At 43.4% G+C, this 20,935-nt stretch overlaps 1 non-coding gene across 1 annotated transcript; it reads right to left on the bottom strand.

Moving 5' to 3' along the window:
- Positions 1–2,408: 2,408 nt before the first annotated feature.
- Positions 2,409–2,515, bottom strand: LOC118998275 (U6 spliceosomal RNA). The gene has a single exon (XR_005068837.1). It is a non-coding gene; the product is annotated as a U6 spliceosomal RNA (small nuclear RNA).
- Positions 2,516–20,935: the final 18,420 nt, after the last annotated feature.

Genomic DNA, 20,935 nt, shown 5'->3' with positions numbered 1-20,935 from the left:
TGTACTCAAATGGCCTTTTTCCAGTGTGATTTGGTTCCAGGTCACTGTGGGTTTGAGAGGCAACCTATCCCTCTTTCTTCCTCTTTCCCCCTCTCTGTAAATAAATAAAAAAAAAATTTAAATCCCCCTTTCAGCAACTAAAGGCAGGAGCTTATCAGCAAAGAAAAACTTTAAGTCAGTCTGAAAATATTCAAATCCCAAGGAGAGTAGAAACTGGATAAATTTATTACGAGTATTTAAAGGGCTCTGGATGGTCACTTTTTACTCAATGTTCCATGGAGGTGATTGGGAGGCCCTGTCATGTAATTTATTTCTGTCAGGTGGGGTGGTTATAGCTTTAGGAAGAGGCAGGTAGGAACCCTCGCAACATGCCCATTTCTATTAGGAGCCTTAGGTATAAATATCCCAACTTTCTCCTTGGGTGGTCCCTCTCCAAATGCACAGCTGCCCATTACCAATTCCCGCTTCCAGAAATATCAGAACTCTGAAGACCAGTCAATTTCTAGGCACTTGAGTTGTTTATATCCTCCAACAGCTTTGGAGGGATTTATGCTCACTATCGAAAAGTGGACGTGGGTTTGCATTAAAGGGGGAATTTCTAGTGAGTCCCAGTGAGGGTGTGGATCCAGGCATCATTCAAAGCCCACAGTGTAGTATCTCAGTAAGCATGGGCCTCTTCTAGCAAAGTTGCATGACAAAAAATTCTCGTAGGTAGCTAACATTAAGGAGCTCTCCAGAGGACTATCTCATTTAACACCCCTGAAATTATTGAGCAGAGGCATTGTTTGTTATGTCCACTCAAAGCAGGTAACTGTAGATCAGAGGGAGTGCCCGACTGGCAAGCATGTGAGCTGGGAAAATTTAGCTGACAAGTTTCTGGGTCAGCTCAACTTGTTCCTTTGCCTTTGCATCCTCTTTCTGAGAGAAAGAGCAGATTCCAGCCAGACCCCCAGATTTTTTTTCCTGTGAGGTGGGACTACCTCATAACAATGCTCTGATATCACCAGAGGCCCAAGGGCCCCTCCCCTGCACATACTGTACCTTCTCTGCAAACTCCTCCCTTCCTGTCCTCATGGAAGGCAGCACCATCACCCTGGAAATCCAGACAATCCTCACTGTCACTCCAAACACATCACTTGTCCTCACCATTACATAGAGTAATTTGTGTTTAAACCCTGTTAGTCTTCCTGCTAATATTACTAAAAGGTTCTACCTACCATCAAGTTTCTCAGTACTGAGTGCCACCAAGAAATCACTGTTCCTTGTTGGACATTGAGAGAGGCTGAAGGTCTGAAGGAAGCTCAAGTTCTTCTCACCAACTTAACAGATGATCTTACCCCTGACCATTCCACCCTTCTTTGAGATCATCTTATAAATGAAGTTGGAGTACCATGACAGCATACACATTCACAGCATAAAGAAATGGCACCCAAAGAACAAATGGGTCAAGAACTAGCTGTGCCTTTTCAGTCATTGTTGAATGTTTAAGTAATCCACTTAGGCAGCCAAGAGCAATCAGGAAGGCATGCTATTCTGATAGAATATCATCAGTCTCCCTGTTTTCTACATCAATTATCTTGATTATACCCTTAGGGTTTTATTTTAATTTAAAAATATTTTATTTATTTATTTTTAGAGAGGAAAAGAAGAAAAAGACCAATAGAAACATCAATGTGTGGTTGCCTCTTGAGTGCCATACTGGGGACCGGGCCCTCAATAAAGGCATGCGCCCTGACTGGGAATTGAACCAGCAGCCCTTTGGTGTGCAGATTTGTACTCAATCCATTGAGCCACACCAAGCAGGGCTACCCTTGGGGTTTTAATTTACAGAGGTGATTGGTGACATGGAGTGTTTAATGTGTCTGTAAGAATTTTTTGTTACTTACCGTTCCCAAGAACAGAGAGAGACACATTGTACCATACTTGGACACATTGCAAAGCAACAGTGCTGGTCAGAAGGCAGAAAGGAGAACATGAGCAGAAGTGTTACTTGTGGCTTTCTTGAGAAAGTGATAGCATGGTACCTTACACCATATGGGATTGTTGACTTTGAATTCTGGCAGGCTTCAGGAATAGGGGTGGTCACTACTATTCTAGTACCTAGCCCTGGGTTGTTTTAGGGGAATTACTGGTTTATTGTACTGAGAGTCAGATAAAGGAAGTGTATGGGTTATGGCTATGGATTGGTTGGCTTGCACATGAAAGAAAGACAGGTTGTTGGGCAGGTTGTATATTTAGAATTAGCTAGCTCTGGGTGGGGCAGTCAGTCCCTTCCAGGTCTGTAGGCTTCCAAGATGTCAACATTATCAAATACAGAAGACTTTAAAATGTCATTAATACACATATAGATGTACTTCTCACACATGATAAATTCAGCCAATACTTCTATTCCTAATTTTTCCTTTAAAAAAAATATAGAAAGCTTCACAAATTTGTGTGTCATTGTCATGTAGGGGTCATTTGATTCTTGTCTTTGTCATTTTGGTTTTAGTATGTGTGCTGCAGAGAGGAGCACTGTCTTCCTAAGCCTTTCAGTTCTGTCTTGTATGTCATACCAGACTAATTCTGGCATCTCAGCCTCATTGACCAAAAGGCCACCATTGAATTCACAGTCAACTGAAAAGGTAGGCTGTTAGAACAAACTCCTACAGTCTCATAAGCTAACCTAGTACTAAAGTGAATCTCTACTACTACACTCTATCAGTGAATTTGGTCCATTCATCTGTTGTATTGGTGTATTAATGTATTTTGCTCTTCCTGGTCAAACAACCTTAGAACTCATACTCACAGTTGCTCCCTAGCTTTTTTATTTAAAAAAGTACTGGCAAAGTATCATATTTTTTTTGATATGTCCATTCTTTTTCTAGATCATGCTGAGAATTAGTACTAGTGATAGGTTGTAGTGTTGAATCTAGCAAATAATTAACATTCCTTTACAGGTGGCTATCTCAGGTGATAGAGGAAGATTACTTTCCCAGACAGCTGCTGAGAGAGACTCAGTTATTTAAGAGTTCGAGATTGTAATTTTCTTCTACATCTAACCAAATGTCTTCATTTTTTAAAAATATTTTATTTATTTATCTTTAGAGGGGAAGGGAAGGAGAGAGGGAGAGAAATATCAATATATGGTTGCCTTTGGTGTGTCCCCCGCCGGGAACTGGCCTGCAACCCAGGCATGTGCCCTGACTGGGAATCGAACCGCGATCGTGTGGTTCGCAGGCCCACGCTCAATCCACTGAGCTACACCAGCCAGGGCCCAAATGTCTTCATTTAATAATTTTTGAATCCCACTTTATGAATGAATGCCCTAAGATTCACAAGAAAAATTGTAATACTGTATTCAACTCACATTGTAATTTTCCAACATTAATCTTTTGATTTTTCAGCAATAGGAGCACTGTAGACACAGAAATCACAGCTTCATTTAGGGCTATCATACAACCTTCTGGTTTTCACACTGGGACAAAAATTTAACATGTTAATTATGACAGCACTGTGTGGTGTCAGTCACCAGCATCCAATTTCCCATTGGTTAAATGTTAAGCATTTCATTCAAGCCAAAGTATGTGGCCAAACCAATTCCCCCCAATTTTATCCTTAGAGAATTTATCTACTTCAATTCATTATCAACTTATTATTAATTAAGATTCAGTTAGAAAAAATTGCATAGCAATTTGTATAGAAAAATAATTATAAATATAAACTAAAACATTCAAATATTGGGAAATTGCTAATTATGTTAATACAACCTTAAAACACTGGGATTACATAATATGTATACCTTAAATATGTATACCTTACATATATAACCTTAAAGTGATAGAAAATTGCAACAGAATGGTAGAGAAAATTTGTGACTATTTGAATGAAGAACTTGATTTCTTGAATAAAAACCAAATCACAGAAATCAATAAGAAAATAACAAATATAAAATAAGCAACATATTTGGGCAGAATTTTTATTAAAGAATATGCGATTATTAGTCCTAGAAAAGTTTTTTCACATTAATCATTATAAATTGTAAGTTAAGCACTGGCTGGTGTGGCTCAGTTGATTGAGTGCCTGTGGGGGGGCTCTGCCTGCAGGGCCCCCCTGCCTCCACCCCAGCAGCCAGGAATGAGAATAAGTCTACTAAGACAAGATCTGCTTGGGGAGGAAAGGTGACCAGTCTCTCAAATGACAAGGGCCAACATGGGCTTTTATTGGGTTCAGTTTGCGCAGGAATACAGGTAAAGCTCATTAATCATTGTCAGGCAGTGAAGATCAAACAATAGATAGCATACAAAGAACTACCAGGGTTTATTCTGAGTTAGGAACTGTTAGCTAAGGGGCTATAAAACTTTGGGAAATAAACTCATTTCCTGCTGGGACCCTTATCATTTAATTGAGAGCATTCTTAGAAAAGCGGGTTTCACAGAATTTTTTATATCCTTAGTTAGGCCTGATCACTCTGGGAAACCCGCCTTTTCCAGCACAGAGCTGCACCACCCTCTCATTGTTACAGGCTTAAGTCAGGCAGGGGAAGTAAGGCTGCCAAGAGATTAGGAGACTTCTTGCAGACAGAATGAGGACTCAGGCTATGTCAAAGCTGAGGGGCAAGGATCCATCACTTCCTTTTGCTATAGCCCCCAAGTCCTTCCCTGGGGGTCCCCCATGATTGTACCTGTCTTAGTTGTCCATCCCTTGAGGAATCTTACCTGTCATTGGCTAACTGATAGTGCACTGGGGGCCAGGCAGGGTGAAGTAAAAGGGGCAGAGGCAGTACCTCTGCTAGAGAGATAAGCTTTGTTTCCTTAGTGGCTTCTGGTCTGAAGGTCTCTCACTCAGCCTTAGCCATGCAGGGGTTACAGCTTCTGAAACCAGGCAGGGTGGTTCCCAACAAATGCCAGCATGCAAACCGAAGGGTCATCCATTCATTTCCTAGTCAGGGCACATGCCTTCTGGCCCAGACTGAGGGCACCGAGTTACAGAATCCACTAAGGCTTCTGCCTCCACGCATTTGAATAGGCAGAAAATAGTTAACACATTCCAGGAAATAGTGGATGCATTTTGTGTTTCAATGAGAATATAGTCAAGTTGGATTAGAAATAATACTTTCTGCCTCGTGTAGGATATTGAGCTTCAAAGAGTCCGAAAAAATGACTCCTAAACGAGTGATCAGTTGCAGACAACACTCCCCAGTAATCTGCCAACCGGCCAGTAAAACCTCCAATTGTCATTCCCTAGAGTCACAGCCTTTTTTCCTTAAACTCAGTGTTTGGCAGCTAATGTCTCCTATGTGGCTAAAAATTGCTATATTATCCAAAGGGCAATACAGCACAGCGATGGCGGGATTGAACCAATGAACACTCAGAAGAGAACACATTGGTGCTGTGCGATACTAATTAGGGCGGGACTTCCGGTTTTCTGTGGCGGTCAGTTTGCCCTTTCCTCTCTGATCACTGAATCAGGGTTCCTTAGTGGTGCGACGGGACGCAAGGGGCGCCCCGGGAGCTGTGCAGAGGCGGGCCCGAGGCTCCGTGAGTTCCTCGTGTTCTGTATGAGGGCCTCTGATCCTCACAGACTCCGCTTTGAACGGGCGACAGCCGCGCTGAGGCGCCCAGCTGAGCTGAATGCGGTTTCCCGGGCCCCACCTTCTCCGCCAACAGAGCCCCGCCGCCCAGGTGCGGAGCGCCCATCGCGTGCTGCAGCCTAAGTCCAGGGATCCAGGACTGAGAGGCGCTCGTGTTTGACACACGATGGGAAGGGGTAGGAGAGGAAGGCGTGACGGGCTGGGGTGCTGCCGTGTAAGGACGCGCACGGTTGGCAGAGCCGGGAGGATTCGGAAAATCCGGGGCGTTTTGTGTCTAAAGGCGATGGAGAAGCTGAGGCTAAATTGTGCGTGAGGAGTTTTACTTCATTCTCCGGCTGCGGTGGCTGGGGAGAGTTGTGAATAGAAGGTCCACTTTGGCTGATACTGGGTTGCAACGTTTTCCAAACACTGCCGAGAGGAAGGAGAGACCAGCAGACGTGAGAGCAGCTGGGGACAAGAAGGCGACTCCTGTAAAAGGTGAGGTGACCGACAGAGTCTGCACTGAGGATGGAGACCCTGAGGTAGTGCAGTCACTGTGAGGGCACTTAGAGGGTGAGCTGATGGGTCCTGGCGGTGGTGGCCAGGCTCTCAGCTGACCTTTTTCTTTGCACAGATTTCTGGGACTTCAGTATCACTCAGGTTCTGGTTGTGGAGCTTATATCAGGGCCTTCCACTCTAATGGTCTCTAAGATGGAAGTGTCCCGGGACTGTGGTGCCACTCTTTCCGGCCTAGGGCCTGGGGACCTGGAACAGTCACCAACCAAGCCCAGGGTTCTAGGTCTAGGTTTAGAGTTATGTGAAGTGGTTCCTATGTTTGGCAGACAGTAGAATGAGATGTGGGAGGACCTCTTCCAAGAGATAGGTACCTGAATATGTAAGGGCTTGAAAGGGAGGCTTAACTGGTTCAGAAACCTGCAGATACCCTTTCTTTCTTTCGTGAACTGGAACCAGTGGGGCAGGAGTCAGGTCTAGAGCAGCTCTGTGACAAGTTGGCTGTGTATTCTGCGGGTGATGGGAGCAATGGGAGACGTGCAGCAGTGGAGACAGGTGGCCTGACCCAGTTCTCATTGGAATCCTTCTCCTGAGGCTGCAGCATGGAGAAGAGTGTGGGTGTGAGGGACCAGGGAGGAGGTTGTGGAGGTGGCAGAAGCAGTTGGTTTCTGAGTGGGACTGTTAGGTGTTGCTGCTAAAATTTTCAAATTTTGAGGTTGAAAGAAAGTGGTAGGAGTCAGGAGTGATTTGATGGTTTGATTTTCACAACTTGAAATATGGAATCATTATCAATAAAGAATGGGGAAAACCAGAAGTAATAGTAATTTTCATTAAGGTTATCAGAGTTTTGTTTTTGAACTGTTAATGGTATGAGTTGTTTCAGAGAACAGTTCATAGATGTCTGTAACTCTGAGGTGGAGTTCAGGGTGGAGATTTCTCCAAAGGAAGAGAAAAGTGTGTGGACCAGGGAGGAGCTGTAGGTCACATTGATAAGGGGATTGGTGGTCAGGATTATGGTAGTAGTAGCCCAGGAATGCAGGGTAGGCTTAAGGACTAGGTTTCCTGCCAGGCCATCTGGTTGTGGGAAGTGGGTGTCACAGCAGAGCATATGGTCAGAAGTGGTCATGCAGAGGGACAAGGAAAGACTGTGATTTGTCAAGTGGCCAAGACATAAGTGGACGTGAGATGGACTGTAACATTGAGAGTAATTCACACAGGAGGAGACTGGGCTGGTGTGAATTCACTGCTCTAAAGACTCCCCAGGATTTTGTTTGGTGAAACCGGGGGTTTTGCATTCAGGCTGATAGATTAGCTTAGTGTCAAAGTCCTCATCTGTGAGTCTTACTGGGCATGGGGTAGAGCATCACTGGGGATGGACCTTCGGTAAAGGTGGGGTGGACAGGGGAAGGCTGAGACTGGTGTCAGGACGTAGAGTGCAGCACCAGTGGAGGAGCGCTGTATCTGTCTGAGTGAGGTCTGATGTGGTTTGATGAGGTGAGATTTTAGCAAGGGATTGTCGGGGAAGGAGGCCTTCAAAGCACGACTCAAGGCAGCCCCAGTCAGTGGACACTGGCAGAGTCTGGATTATAGTTGATACTGTTTGGTTTTACCATGTGTCTTCTGGACCATAGGTACAGAATACTAAATAGAGAGGCTGAGGCGATAACGTGGTGCAGGGCAAGAGGAGGCTGAGGCTGTGGGGGTGCGGCTTTGAGGGAGAGGTGGAAGAAAGACTGAGGTACACTTGGAGAGGGCATGTGAATTCCACCCAGGGCCCTGGTGGAATTGACTTAATAGTAAATGTAGGGTAATCTCACATCTGTGGATTCTAGAGGAGTGACATGAGTAACCCCATGTGAATTGCCAAGAAAGGGTTGTCGTGGTTTTATATGCCTGGTCCCGAGATTAGATACCATTTGACTGTGCTCCTGCCTATTGTTGTTAAAAGTTGATAAGATCTTGATGAGGTAGCAGACATCATTCCTACCCAAGCTTGAGAACCTCCACTGACATTGGAAATAGCTTAAAATAGAACCTGGGAGATAATAGGCATCTTTCCTGACAAGACCACTGTCAAATCGCTCACACAATCTCTGTGGCCAAGTTCTCTCCCTAACCTATGTTTGTAACACCCACTATATTGACAAGATGCAGTGTGGCCCACATGCCTGGCTCAGAGCTCAGATATCATGTATTTGCCTATTATTGTTATGGGAATACATAGTATCAGTGGGAATAAAGAGAGGGTGACTCCAATGGTATCAAGATATCTTTGCTATGGGGAGTGAAGTGAGCTGATGGATGTGGAGAGTATAGGGTATGACAAACTTGTTATCCAAGAGAAGCTGACCATGGCATGAACTGTCCCCATTCTGACAGGATATGAACTTTGCGGATGTGGCCATTGCCTTCTCCGAGGAGGAGTGGGGGCTCCTTGATGAGGCTCAGAGATTTCTGCACTGCGATGTGATGCTGGAAATCTTTGCCCTTGTAGCATCTGTGGGTAAGACGTTCACATTTCTCCTAGCATCTTGTCATGATGTCCTGTCTTCTTTTTTTCTCCAGAGGTAGCTGTGTCTTTCCCATGGCCAGACAATGGGCTCTCTTGGTTTCTCCCACTTTTAAAATTATCTTTATTGATTATTATAGTTGTTCCAATTTTTTCACTTTTGTCCCCCTTCACCAGCCCTAACTCCACTCCCTCAGGCAATCCTCATGTCCTCGGGTCATGCGTGTGTGTTCTTTGGCTACTCTATTCCCTATGCTGTAATTTACATCCTCACAACTATTCTGTAGCTACCTAATCTGTACTACTTTTTAAAAAATATTTTATTTATTTATCTTTAGAGAGGAAGGGAAGGAGAGAAGGAGAGAAATATCAATGTATGGTTGCCTCTCATGAGTCCCCTGCTGGGAACTGGCCTGCAAACCAGGCATGTGCCCCGACTGGGAATCAAACCGCGATCTTTTGGTTCTCAGGCCCACGCTCAATCCACTGAGCTATACCAGCCAGGGCTAAATAATCTGTACTTCTTAATCTCTTCACCTTTTTCACCCATCCTCCCAACTCTCTTTCCCTCTGGTAACCATCAAAATGCTGTCTGCACCTATGATTCTGTTACTGCTTTGCTTCTTTGCTTCTTTGTTTATTTTGATTTTTAGATTGAATTGTTGATAGAAATTTATTTGTTGCCATTTTGTTGTTCATATTTTTGATCCTCTTCTTCTTAAAGAAGACTCTTTAACATTTCATATAATGCTGGTTTGGTGGTGATGTACTTCTTTGACTTTTTGTTGTCTGGATAGCTCTTTATCTGTCTTTTGACACTAAATGATAGTTCTTCTGGGTAGAGTAATCTTGGTTGTAGCTCCTTGCTTTTCATCACTCTGAATATTTATTGCTAATCCTTTATGGCCTACAAAGTTTCTTTTAAGAAACCAGCTGACAGTCTTATGGGGGCTTACTCATAGGTAACTAATCCTTTTCATTTGCTGCTTTTAAGATTCTCTTTTTGTCTTTAAACTTTGGAAATTTTATTAAGTTGTGTCTTGGGGCCCTGGCTGGTGTGGCTCAATGGATTAAATACTGGCCTGTGAACTGAAGGATTACTGGTTCGATTTCCAGTGTTGGGCACATACCTGGATTGCAGTCCAGGTTCCCAGTAGGAGGTGTGCAAGAGGTAACCTCACATTAATGTTTCTCTCCCTCTCTTTCTCCCTCCCTTTTTCTCTCTAAAAATAAAATTAAAAAAAGATATGTCTGGGGGTGGGTCTCTTTGAGTTCATCTTGTTTGGGACTATCTGTGCTTCTTGGACTTGTATGTTATTTCCTTCACCGTGTTAGGGAAGTTATCTGGCATTATTTTTTCAAATAGGTTTCTAATTTCTTGCTCTCTCTTCTTTTTAGCATCCCCATGATTTGACTGTTGGTATGCTTCAAGTTGTTCCAAGGGCTCCTTTTATTTTTTATTTTATTTATTTATTTATTTATTTTTAAAATATTTTATTTATTTATCTTTAGAGGGGAAGGGAAGGAGAGAGGAAGGAAACATCAATGTATGGTTGCTTCTGGTGCATCCCCTGCAGGGAACTGGCCCCTGCCGGAAACTGGCCTGCAACCCAAGCATGTGCCCTGACTGGGAATTGAACCGCGATCATCTGGTTCGCAGGCCCGCGCTCAATCCACTGAGCTACACCAACCAGGCCAAGGGCTCCTTTTATTATCCTCATTCTTTTTGGGATTCTTTTTTTGTTTCTTACTGTTCTCATTGGGTGTTTTTTGCTTCTTTATGTTCCAAACTGCTGATTGATTCTCAGCTTCATCTGCTCTGTTGGTTCTCTATAAATTGTTATTTATTTAATCAATGTATCCTTTATTTCTGACTGGATCTTTTTTATGATGTTGAGGTCCTCTCTAAGTTCCCTGAGCATCCTTATAACTTTGTGTTTTTAACTTTGCATCTAGTAAATTGCTTGTCTCCATTGTTTAATTCTTTTTCTGGGATATTATTCTGTTCTTTCATTCGCACCATGTTTCTTTGTCTCCTCATTTGGGCTTCCTCCCTGTTTTTGCTTCAATGTATTAGGTAGACCTGATACATCTCTCTGGCTTGGTAGAGTGGCCTAATGTAGTACATGTCTTAGAGGGTCCAGTTGCACAGCCTCCCCTTTTACCCAAGCTAGGTACTCGTGGTTTACTCATTGTGTGGACTGTATACACCCTCCTGTTGTAGATCAGCCTTTATTGCTGTTGGCACAGCCAAAGTCATCCATAGCCTTTGTTCTATCTGGAGTACACAGCATAAGGTACAAAGTAATCTGCACATGGCTGCTAGCTTTCTGGGCTTGGAGGAGCCCAGGTAAGGCCAAGCTGTGAACTGAGGCCAGCTGATGGTATAGTGCCAGGCTTGGGCCAACTCAGTGAGAGGCACAAGGCTCAGTAAAACCAGATACTGCTTTTTAGAGGTAATGTAGGAAACAATGAAGCATGGGCCACAACAAGCCATGCATATGGAAAAGTTAGTGGAAACAGCTCGGGTGGGTACAAAAATCAATGGAGTAGGACCTCAGAGAACCACCAATGTGGGGCAAACGGTGTGAGGCAGGTTGACAGAGCCCCAGATATGCCTTCTCTTGACCATGTGGTTATGTAGTGGGAAGATTCAGAAAAGGAACAGTGGCTTCTTCCAGCTCTTCTGTCTGGAAGAAAGCTTCCCACCCCCAGTCTCACCTTGTTGCTGAATAGTTTAGTTCCTACCCTTATGTCTCTGATGGCTTTCACTCTGCTGCCCTGGCACTGGAACTCAGAGGAATTGAATCTCAGTAAATCCGTGCACAGAGGCCTTTAAGAATATCTGCCAGGGAGCCAGGCAGTTTCTGTCTTCCACGGCTGCAATCCCTACTGGTTTTTACAGCCAGAAGTTAAGGTAACTTCTCTTCTTGGCACTGGAGCCCAGACCAAGGAGGCCTGGAATGGAGCGAGGAAGCTTTGCTCCTAATATACCCCTCTTAATTTTATTCACCACACGTGGATGCAGGACCAGCTTTTTCCATTTCTATACCCCTCCAGCCAGTCACATTGTATTTTTTTCTTTAATTCTGTGGTTGTAGAAGTTTCATTTGGCTTGATTTTTGACTGTTCTAATGATCCTTGTATTGTGGTTTAGTTGTAATTATGATGTGATTGTGCGAAGAGGCAAGCTGTGTTTACCTGTGATGCCATCTTAACTAGAAATCAGTTTTCTTCCCCCACTTTCATGCCATCTGAGCTGTGTCTGCCAGTGCTGAGCTGTGCGGAGTACCTTGAGTTGTGAACTCACTGAGGAGTTCTAATACCTGTTGTGTAAAATGATGCAGATAAATGTATAGGTGTTAGGAGTCTTGCAAATAACTTAATGGATTCCACTTTTGTTGCCCTATTTCTTGCACGGTAACTATGTCTAGATCCATGGCCTCCAGTTTTGCCCTCTTTTCTCAGATGAAGTTCTTTTGTGACTGGCTGTACCAGGACATAATCATTACTTGCAAGAATGGGGGCTTTTGTTGTGAGACCCTCCTTAAAGGGGTTTTTTTTTTTTCTGGTAATATTGTCTCTCCTGAATACAACTGTATTGTGAGTTTCTCTGGGTCAGTGTTTGCTGATCACATCTGTTATTTTTCATTAATACTTGAATCATTCAGGTTCTGAGTAGTAGTACAATAGAGGATGCAGGGAGAACACTATTTCTTCCACAGGGTAGACATGGCAGGATGGTCTCAGAGGAGGCCTGGCCTTTGTGGCAAATGCTACAGGTCATTATATGAGAGGTGTGTTCAGAACATATCAAGAACCTGTCTTGTGTCCAGTATTGTTTTTGTGCAACTGTGACTGGCCACACCACATTTCTGCCTTTTCTTTTCCATACTTGACACTTTACTGACTTGTCATTTCATCTGTGACTTCTTGCCTCCTGGCTGCCCACATGTTTGTGCCTCCACACATCACCTGTTCCTCTGCATGGCTCCCTCTGCAGTACTGCCCAACAGTTACCTGCACAGGGCTAATAAGGCACCTGTACATTCATTTATAGTCTTCAAACAACAGCTACTCACTTAAATTGAATTTTACTTGGAAAAGGACATAACCAGTCTCCTGCATATTTTGCCTGTGTCACCAGCACACAAGCCCTGATGAATGCTGCTGGCAGAAGATGAGTTTGACATCCTGCTCCTTTTCCATGTGGTGCTTGCCATCGTTGCGTCCTTTATCTGGTGAGGTCTCTTTTATTTTGTAATCTTCAGATGCCCAGTGCTGCAAGGCAGCATTTCAGTCAGTATGCCCTGGAATCTCTGTTTCAGACAATGTCATGAAAACATATTACGTCCACCACATGTTAGTAATGAGACTTCCCCCTCCCACCAGAATCAATATGCATTTTATCAGCATTTCTCTGCTTTCAGGCTATTGGCATAAAAAAGAAGATGAGGAGGCCTCTTCTAAGCAGATTGTGTCTATAAAAGAAGAGTCACTGATTGGGGCTTCTAATACAGCTCCAGCAACTCAGAAGACCCATCCTTGTCAGCAGTGTGTCTCAATCTTGGAAGATATTTTGCATGTGATTGAGTTCCAAGCAGCATACCTTGAGCAGAAAGCATTCTTCAGTGATGCGTGTGTGAGAGGCTTCTGTTTCCGGGGAAACCTACATCAGCAACAAAGGCCTACTGGTGCTGAGAAGCCCTGGGGGGGCAGATACAGACATGGTCTCATCTATGACCGGGTGCAGCTTTTTTGTAGCACCTCTCACAAGTGGGGAGATTGGGAAGGACATCCCAGCTATCTCAAGCTTTCTCCAGCACCAGGCCACTCCTCCTAGTGAGGAGCGACACAGTGGCATTGAGAGTAGGAAGGCCTTTCATGGTGGAAAAAGTCTTGAGCTATCAGGTGAATGTGAAGAAGCTGCCGGCCAGAACCACAAATTTGTTCAGTATGAGAGTATCTGCTGTGATAAAGAGTTTTGTGAGGTTAGTAAATGTGGTAAGGCCTTTAGACAACTTCTGAACCTCATTCTACATGGAAGAGTTTACATTGGAGAAAAGTTATTTGATTGTTGTGATTGCAGTCCAGGGAACCACACCTACTGGGAACCTGGACTGGACTCCTATGCCTGCAAACCAATTTTGGATAACAAGCTTGACTCAGATGGACCATCAATAAAAGGGTTAAGCCAACAACAGATCATATACTTCTCAATCACCTACACCAACAAGCCCAATATAATATTCTGTTGTGGACTGCTCTGCCTGATTTCAGGAATTGTAACTAACCTCCGTGGCTAAGGATGAGCGAGCAACCTCCAGAATGCGAGCTTCAGGAGACAAAGCTTGTCTCTGGTAGCAAATGCTGCCTCAGTTTCCTCCCTGCCCCCAAAGCATTGTCAGAAGTCCATGATGGGTAAGTCTCCTCATGGAGAGGGGGGCAACCTAAGCCAGACTCAATCACTTGGGAGGCCATCATGGAAGGACTCAGGGGGCTGCAGCAAAGAGCGAGCAATAGACCCTTGCCCCCTGGCTATGTAACAGCCTGAGTCCCCATGTCCTCTGGGAGAAGCACTTCCTGGCAATAATCCACTTAAACCTGAAAAACTGATAGGGAGGGGTGCAGCTCCTAGCCTTGCTAGAGTGGATTGCGGGGGCGGGGGGGGGGGGATCTGGCATTACAAAGAATTCCTAAAAATCCTGTGAAACCTACTTTGCTAAGAATGCTTTCATTCATATGTTAAGGGTCTGAGCAGGAAACCCAAAAGTTTCTGCAAACTTTCTTCCTGACAGACTCTGACTCAGACTAAGCCCTCAGATTTCTTTGAAATGTGATCTGCTGTTTGATCCTCGCCGCCCTGTATTCCTGTGTATTACAGCCCAATAAAAGCCTTTGGAGGAAGGGGCTTGAGGCCTTTTTTCCTCAGAGAAACTGGCCACCTCTCCTCCCCAAGCAGATCATGTCTTAGTAGTGTTTACTTTCATCCGTGGCGGACAGGGGGGGTGGGGTGGGGGACTTGAGGAAAAAGTCACCCCCACAATATTCAAGAACCAATAACTTCCTCCGTAGATCTCTTTAGCCAAGGCTTCCTCTGCTTTAACAGCTGAGAATACACTGGGACCATCAGGTGGGTCCTTTTCTAATGTATCTAAGAACTGCAGTCACTTGCTTATCCTATCTCCTCAGTCACAGGCCTCTTTTGATACTACTTCCTCAACTAGCCCAACCTACTACTTCACCTCTTCCTTCTACAGAATCTGTATCCCCCCCTCCCCAATATAACATGTGGAAGCAAGCTCGTTACTTTTGGGCTTCTATTTGCCCAGGCCCTTAGCACAAGTGCCACTGCAAATAATCATAACTTCTGGTTCCAGCCACAAAGCAAAGAACAAACTGGTAACTATAAAAAGTTATCCACTCTCCAAAATTGTAATATTGGCTGGGACTCTACAATTTTCCCTTTCAACTGGGTCTTCAATTTCTCTTCTAATTCACACTTTGCATGCCTACTCCCACTGGCAGGAACTGTTCTAGCTGCGACCTCTGAGGACATGGAGACATGCAATAAAGGAGTATCCATGCCTTCAATATCATGATATTTGCCTAAACTCAAAAAATTACACCTACTTCTGCAGGGATTAGGCCTATCTGTATTTACCTGCTAACTGGACAGGTACTTGTACTCTCATTAAAATTATTCCCAAACTGACTTCTGGCCAAGATGGAGGCGTTAAGTGGAAACACTGTGCTCCCTCCCACAACTAAGTTTAAAGACAGTGAAGTTCTAGCAACAAAAACACAGCCAAAACTGTGAAAATTGACCTGTACAGAAGTCCGACAACAACAAACCATTCGGTCAGACTGCGTCCCAACCCAGTGACTGGGTGGCTCCACCATGGTGAACACCTAAAGCTTCGCCCCTCATATATAACAGGTGCCAACAGACCAAACATTATGACTCAAGAACAGCTCAAAGCCCCAGAGCCTATAATTCTGAGTGACCAAGAAATAGCCAGACTCTCAGATGCACAGTTCAAAACACTGGTCATCAGGATGCTCACAGAACTGGTTGATTATAGTCACAAATTAGAGGAACATATGAAGGCTAAACTAATTGAAATGAAGGGAAATGCACAGGAAACCAATAGTGATGGAAAGGAAACTGGGACTCAAATCAAAGGAGTGGACCAGAGGGAACGAAGAAATGACCAAACAGAAAAGAAGGAAGAAATAAGAATTCAAAAAAATGAGGAGAAACTTAGGAACCTCCAGGACATCTTTAAACATTCCAACATCTGAATTACAGGGGTACCAGAAGGGGAAGAGGAACAGCCACAAGGGGAAAATTGATTTGAACAAATAATAAAGGAGAACTTCCCCAATCTGGCAAAGGAAATAGACTTCCAGGAAACCCAGGAAGCTCAGAGAGTCCCAAAGAAGTTGGACCCAAGAAGGAACACACCAAGGCACATCATAATTACATTACCCAAGATGAAAGTGAAGGAGAGAATCCTAGAAGCAGCAAGAGATAAGGGGACAGTCACCTACAAAGGAGTACCCATCAGACTGTCAGCAGATTTCTCAAAAGAGACCTTACAGGCAAGAAGGGGCTGGGAAGAAGTGTTCCAAGTCATGAAATCCAAAGACCTACATCCAAGGTTGCTCTATCTAACAAAGCTTTCATTTAGAATGGAAGGGCAGATAAAGTGCTTCTCAGATAAGGTCAAATTCAAGGAGTTCATCATCACCAAGTCCTTATTATATGAAATGTTAAAGGGACATTTCTTTATCTAAGAAAAATAAAAATGAACAGTGAAAGGACAGCAAATTCAGTTATTAACAACCACAGCTAAAACAAAAGCAAACCAAGAAGACAGCTAGATCGGGAGCGGGACCATAGAAATGGAGATCACATGGAGGGTTAGCAACAGGGGCATGGGAGGAGAAGGGGGGAGAAGGTACAGAGAATAAGTAGCATAGACGGTAGGTAGAAAATAGGGGGGAGGGCAGGAATACTATGGGAAATACAGAATCTAAAGAACTTGTGACACATGGACATGAATGAAAGTGGGGAATGTTGGGGGAGGGGTGTGTTAAGGGTAGAGGGGAGTGAAGGAGGGGAATGGGACAACTGTAATGGCATAATCAATAAAATATATTTAAAAAAACAGAACAATGCCCTGGCTGGTGTAGCTCAGTGGACTGAGCATGGGCCTGCGAACCACATGATCGTGGTTCAATTCCCAATTGAGGCACATGCCTGGGTTGCAGGCCAGTTCCCGGCGGGGGACTCACGGGAGGCGGCCATACATTGATGTTTCTCTCCTTCTCTCCTTCCCTTCTCCTCTAGAGATAAATAAATAAAATATTAAAAAAATAAAATAAAATAAAAAACAGAACAAAAACAGAATCAACCAATGAATATACAAATAAGTGGAGCAACAAATCTCCCTCCCCTCTGTCTCCCCCCACTTTATTTTTTTTTAAATATTTTATTTATTTATTTTTAGAGGGGAAGGGAAGGAGAGAGGAAGAGAGACATCAATGTATGGTTGCTTCTCGTGCATCCCCTGCTGGGAACTGGCCCCTGCCAGGAATTATCCTGCAACCCAGGCATGTGCCCTGACTGGGAATCGAACCGTGATCATCTGGTTCACAGGCCCGTGCTCAACCCACTGAGCTACACCAGCCAGGTGTCTCCCCCCACTTTAAAAAAAAATCATTAAAAATTGAAAAAAATTATTCCCAAACTCACCCTCATCAATGACAATATACCTTTCCCCTTCTACTCCCAATCCACAAGAGCCAAAAAGGGGGACTTAGTCATAATCACCATAATTGGCATTGCACTTGGAGTAGGGACTGGCATCAGAGGACTTTTGAACTCCATTTTTACAGCCCAGTGACTCTCCTTAGAAGTAACTCAACAGATAATTGACTTAGCTAACCAAATTAATACCCTACAAGAATAAATCACCTTCCTAGAAGGAGTAGTCCTACAGAATAGGTAGGCCCTAGACTTAACAGCTAACCAGGGAGGAACCTGTGTTATGCTTAACAAAGATTGCTGTTTTTATTTTGTTTGGTTTTGTTTTTCTGTTAACTGATCTGGAAAAACACAAAACAAGTTTAAGAATATTCACAAAGCAAATAAATGCTCTAAAGAGGGGGTCTCAGCAGGATTTGACTGGTGGGATTTTAGGTCAGTATCTTGTCCTGGTTTTCCTGGCTAACTCCCTGCCTGGGGCCTATAGCAGCTTTTATTCTCGCTTTTTGGCCATGTCTTCTCAAATATTTCATATCCTACATTCAACAGAACATCCAGCCTCTGGGAGAGTCCCTCCACAAATGGCCTTCAGCCACAACTCTCACTTTCTGAGCTACCCAATTCCAACCTCTTCCCTATAATGACCCATATCCAGACCCTCATGTAGGGACAGCTATACATCCTTAAGCAGTAGGAAGTAGACATAAGAAGATGAGATCTTTGTCCATACTCCCCCAAATCATTAAGAATATAGTTATACCTCAGTACTCATCAACTTCAGAACTGCCAACCCCTGTACTCATTACATTTTGAAGAGAAAAAAAAATAGCCCTGGCTGGTATAGCTCAGTGGATTGAGCGTGGACCTGTGAACCACACAATCGCAGTTCAATTCCCAGTCAAGGCACATGCCTGGGTTGCAGGCCAGTTCCCAGCAGGGGACTCATGAGAGGCAACCATACATTGATATTTCTCTTCCTCCCCTTCCCTTCCCCTCTAAAGATAAATAAATAAAATCTTTTAAAAAAATGACTCAGTGCTTGCTAGGGACTCATAGCACTTGCTAGAACTTTTATGAGTCATGATGCCAGCTACAAGAGAAAATGCTTCATCACACATTGCTTGCTCAGTACTTGTCAGTTTCAGCATTCATCATGAGTTCCAGAGTGAATTCATGGCAAGTACTGAGGTACAGCTGTAAAATAATCTTAAAAACCCAGATGGGAAATTAGAGGACAAAGCTGGTGCCATTTGCCAAGAAGGCCTATGACCTTATTAAACATGTCTGCCACTTTACTGTTATGAGCTTATGTTCTCAGGATAGGAAAACAACTGGAAAATCAAGAAGAGGTGACTAGGTGTCCTTCACAGCTGCAGGCAAATGATAACATTGGGCCCAGCTGCAGCTTCTGTAAAACCAACAGAAACTTCCTGAGTTGCAGTGCCCCCAGTAGCAAACCACCCCCTTTTTTATAATCCAATAAAACCTCAAAGCCCCAACACCTCAGCACCTGCATAATTCTTCACACCTGGCCCCTTTCCTCTTGGGGAAAGTAAATTAAACTTTTCTCTCTGTGTTTTCTTTGTGAATTTTTTCACAGTCCACATCACCAGACACCCTAACATATCACACATAAGTATAATGTGCTTTGTGAACATTCCTCACCACTTTCTTTAAGTCTAAATGTTCAATAATACATTAAGTCAGGTCTAGGTTTGTAATTTTTGTCAATTTCCCTAGTGTAAAAACTCACCATGGTCAAGTTTTGAACTGACAAAATGATGTCACTGAACATGGAGATGGTAAACTATTCTAGCTGCACATGAGTATAATTTTTTTCCAACATACTGATAGTAGAAATAAGCAACCTTAACATTGATAGGGGGAATGTAGGGGATGAAGTGTTCAAGCAATAGGAAAAAGGACTGAAGGACATGAACAACAGTGGGACGGGGGGAGGTAAGGGTAAGGGAGGCAAATTGTAATGCATAGAAATACAATAAAAACATCTATTATAACAGTAAAATAATTAGCAAGTGGTAAGTTTTAAACATTTTAAGACCTTTTATGTAAGTGTAATTGATTTAAAACATACATTTTTTTTTACCATAGAGTTTTGATGTTTCCATATATGGTTGCATCCCTTAAACCAGTACCTCCTGCCCTTTTCAGTGCTTCCTCCTTGACAAGTAAAATTACTGATACTGGGACATATTCTACCTTTGTAATGTCTATTTTCAAATATATCCATAAACAGAAAATATTGTTATGAAATTCCATGAATCCTATCTTAGCTTTCTATCATATGCATCATCATGGTGATTCTTCTTTCTATTCCCAGGCACAATAGTGGGTTATTTCACTTAAACTTCCTGTTGCGTCAATGTATAAACTTTTCCTCAAGCATTTCTAAAATGTATGGACCTAGCCCTGGGTGGTGTAGCTCAGTGGATTGAGCACGGGCTGCAAACCAAAGGGTTTCGGTTCAATTCCCAGTCAGGGCACATGCCTGCGTTGCAGGCCAGTCTCCCCAGTGGAGACCACATGAGAGGCAACCAAACATTGGTGTTTCTCTTCCTCTCTTTCTGCTTCCCCCTGTCTCTAAAAATAAATAAATAAATAAAATATTTTTTAAAAAGTATGGACCTGATAACCTGAGTATACAAAAATACTTTTAAAATATGATAATGCTGAATTTTATTAGTTACTTAAGGTAGAGTGCAATTAGGATATAAAATATATGTTTATGAGTTTTACTTGGTGTGTCTTATAAGTGTATTCACTATGTGTACCATTTGTCTTCTGTTCAATGAAAAATTGTTTATTAAGACATTGATGTATTATATACTTGGCTCAATATTGCATATTAAATTTAAAATTCTGAATTACTCCTAAATAATCCAGATGGTTACAATACAGACATGAGTATAAACTATATATTGTTCTACTCAGACTTCTCCTTAGATTTCTCTAACTTCCATTTGTCAGATAAATAAAACACCTTTCATACACCTTTAACTGTTCACCAATTCCAATTTCTCTGGGTTTTTAGTAATCTTCTGGTAGTGAGTGGTCCAGGCCATGTAGTCACTCTTGTCTCCTCCTGGCAGGAGGATTAGAGTTTAGGGAAGAGGCAGGGAGGAACCCAGCCAACCTGCCCAACCCAAGAAGGCACCTTAGGTATAAACATCTCAACTTTCAGAAAAAACCAAAACATCTCAACTTTCTCCTTGGGTTGACCGCCCCCACCCACACATGCCGCATCTTCCCTGCAAACTCCTGCCTTCCTGTCCTCATGGAAGGCAGCATCACTGACCTGGCATCCAAGACAGGGTCATCAGTGTCACCCCAGCTACATCACTGGCCCTCGCCACCATATAAAGTGATTTGTATTTAAACCCTGTTGGTCTTCCTTCTAATGTCACTGCAGGGTGCTCCCTCCAATTTGTGCCTCAGCACTGAGCTGCCACCCAGGAATCACGGTCATGGACATTGAGAGACATGCTGAAGGACTGAAGAAAGCTCAGTTTCTTCCACACCGATCTAGCAGACGAGTTTAGCCTTGACCACTCCTCCCCATTCCTTTTTG

Source organism: Sturnira hondurensis, unplaced genomic scaffold (assembly GCF_014824575.4).
Source record: "Sturnira hondurensis isolate 20B ecotype Veracruz unplaced genomic scaffold, ASM1482457v3 Scaffold0013943, whole genome shotgun sequence".
NCBI classification, from domain to species: domain Eukaryota; kingdom Metazoa; phylum Chordata; class Mammalia; order Chiroptera; family Phyllostomidae; genus Sturnira; species Sturnira hondurensis.
The sequence above is the reverse complement of the archived record's forward strand: the minus strand, read 5'-3'. Positions and strand labels throughout refer to the sequence as shown.